The sequence below is a fragment of the Odontomachus brunneus genome, unplaced genomic scaffold, assembly GCF_010583005.1.
Source record: "Odontomachus brunneus isolate Ranch 3 - 2012 unplaced genomic scaffold, Obru_v1 Obru_scaffold_387, whole genome shotgun sequence".
Taxonomy (NCBI): domain Eukaryota; kingdom Metazoa; phylum Arthropoda; class Insecta; order Hymenoptera; family Formicidae; genus Odontomachus; species Odontomachus brunneus.
This window is the reverse complement of record NW_022639837.1, coordinates 72,798-75,865: the sequence shown is the minus strand read 5'-3', so window position 1 is coordinate 75,865 and position 3,068 is coordinate 72,798. Positions and strand designations below refer to the sequence as shown.

Here is a 3,068-nt window from a genome sequence, read left to right as displayed (position 1 = left end):
CCCCCCCCCCCCACCAAAATTTGTAGGGGCGATTTCTACCCCAAAATTTGTTTTTGGAGAAAAACAAAAAAATACGTGTCTAATAGTTTTTGAAGAACTACTTGTATGCGCAGTTTCAGGAAAATCGGTGATTATCTCTTCCCTACTGTTACTTGTAAGATCAATCGTCGAGATATACCGGGCGGCGCGTAATTTGTCCAATATACCCGTCATGTTTGGTAGCGGGTAGCGTCTTTCTTCGATATACTGTTTACCTTTCGGAAGTCTATGCAAAACCGGTACTTGCCGCTGAGTTTCTTAACCATTAAGATCGGATTCGCCCACTCGCTCTGTGATGATTCGATAATTCCGGCCGATAGCATCTTATCTACCTCTTCGCGAATTGCGTCCTGCACTTTGGGGACACCAAATAACACCGCTGCCTAATCGGCGCGTGAGTCCCGACATCGATACGGTGCTCCGTAAGCGATGTTACGCCGGGGCTCGAGTCAGCGGTCAGTATGGTACGTCCTATGAACCTTTATAACTTTTGATTTTCTTCTCGCGATAGTTCCGAAACCCCGCAACACCTCTTTTCCTGTCCGCGCTCGTTGTGGAAAGAATAGCGGTTCACAGCGTCATTCGCGAAGGACCACTTGTTCCGCGAAAAGTCGATACTTATACCGAATTGGGCGAGGAAGTCCATGCCAAGAATAACCGGTACTGCGAGACTCGGTAATAACTCGACTGTGAGCGCGTGTTTTCGTCCAGTTCGATATTAACTTCTACCGATCCGCTCATTGCCACCAACGAACCATCCGTCAAGCGGATGCGCGAATGTAAATTGTGCGTGATCGGTATTCCTAGTTCTCGGACCAGTTCGATACCTTCGTCACCAAATATGGTACGATTCGAACCGGTATCGACTAATCCGAGAAGACAGTCCTCACCAAGATTAAATTCGATATACTGCAGAGACCTTAATTGACGCGCTCCATGTGATTCTGCTATTCTCTTTATCTCGCGGGTCTCGGACTCGGGGGAAGGCGTAGTGACCCGAACTACTGCCTTCCTCCTCCGTTTTCCGAGCATTGGGGACACGTCCGCACCGTCTCCTTAGCCTTTCCACAGCGGTAACAGTGTACCCGCGGAGCTCGGCAACAATCGCGAGAGAAATGACCGGTCGCGTCACAGTTTCAGCACTTTGCTGAACTGTTCCGCGATGCCGGCCGCGCGGTATGCGCCTCCTCGGTTTCCCGCGAGGCTCCATTCCCCTCCCTCGCCCTCGCATTCCCCGTTCGGGCGGCCAGTTGTTGGGTCGCCTTCTACAAGGTCTGCGGAGTCGTTCGTGCTGGACGACGCGTCGCCTCAGAGACGCGCGGACACTCCTCCCCGCTAAAAGTTTCCAACCCCCCCGATCGGAAACTCAATATTTGCTCGGCCGTCATCGTCGTCGCCGGTCGAGCAGAGCGTGGTGGCGGCCGATACGCGAGATTGGGACAAACTGAACGCTCCGGGGCTGGTGACGCACGATACTGGCTCGCGGCGATATAGCTTCTCTCTACCCGTGTCGCGAGCCTCTCCAACGCGTCGAAGTAGAGGAAGTCATCTCGGTGGACCGCGATCTGTAACCGTGGCAACATATTTCGATGAGCGTAGTTTAGTTGCTCGACCTCGCTCCAAGGTGGGCAAAGGAGCAACCCCAGCATGCACGTCAAATAATCGGCCACTGGTTCATGTTCACCCTGCGTCCGACGCAGCATCTTGTCGCGCAACGCGAATTGAAAATCGGGATCGCCGAATCGCGGCCCCGAACTCACACCACGTCGTCCACCGAGATCTCTTAGTCCGGTACCATTGTAATGCGATACCCGACAAGAAGAATGGGAGGCACTTAAATAAGTCCTCGTCACGAATCGGTACTAATTCGCGGCTTTCCTCTATTCTTGCGAGGAAGGTTTCTACATCGCTGCCGCGCGCCCCCGAAAACAAAAATCGCTCGCTCTGACGGAAGTCCCGCATACTCGGTGGCGGGCGAAGGGCTGTCGACGGCACAAACGTGGGCTGCAATCCTCGCGGCGGCCACGGGTCTTGCGAAATAATTGAAGTTCTTGTTGGCGGCGGGGCTACGACAGGCGACGGTAGATGTGGAGGCGGTTTTAAAAGCGTTTCCGCTTTGAACGGTAACGACCCCTCTTTTCGGGGGTCCGGTAGGGTTTGGTCTGGTATCACTGAACCCGGTAACTCCTCGCCCGTCACTCTGCTCGCCCCTGCCCCCCGAACTCCATCCTCCAGGGATGCGTTCGAAAACGTTTTCTGCCAGAAGCGAGTGAGGTGATCAAGGAATGTGTTGGTGGGGGTAATAAGGTACTCAGGGGAATGTTGGTTTTCGAACGACTCCTAAGGGATCATAATGGATAATATAGGGCCTGTTCGTTTTCTCTGCACTATTGAACTAGTGCAATAAGTTAGAATGAAAGAAAATATATTTGTTTCAATTTAACTTATTGCACTAGTTCAGTAGTGCAGCGAAAACAAACAGACCCATAGTTTCGGTTCGCGGTTCAGAATAATGGATAATATTAAGTTGCGAAAGCGTTTGATGTCTCTGCTGGCTATAATAATCAGTGACCAATTTTTGAAGTCCATTGAAAATATTACAGATGATAGTGATACAGAGGATGAAAAAAGTACTATTTGGCTGGGAAGACATCGTCACAGATTACGTGGTGCACGCAAGAAACCATTGCGCATTGAAGGTTATGTTGAAAGAACCATTCAAGGCCTAAGTGAGAAGCAATTTCGTGAGCATTTTCGCATGACTCCTAATACATATGAGATATTAGAAGAAAAATTAGGATTGTTACTAAGTAAGGTGAATGATTCAGGCAGATCCACTATTCCAGTTAGCAAGCAGTTACTATCCACATTATGGCTTCTTGCTACTCCTGATTCTTATAGGTAAGACACTTTATAAATATTAGGAGATATTTTATTTTATTATTCTATTTTTGTTATCAATAGTGTTGTGATGTATTGGGTGTACAACTTAATTCGGTCCGTTTTTTTGCTTTAAAAACGCATTTATT

General features: G+C 49.4%; 1 pseudogene; it reads left to right on the top strand.

Annotated features, from left to right (window-relative positions):
• The first annotated feature begins 2,551 nt into the window (after positions 1 to 2,551).
• The window catches only part of LOC116853625, a 2,046-nt pseudogene continuing 1,529 nt past the window's right edge, over positions 2,552 to 3,068 (top strand).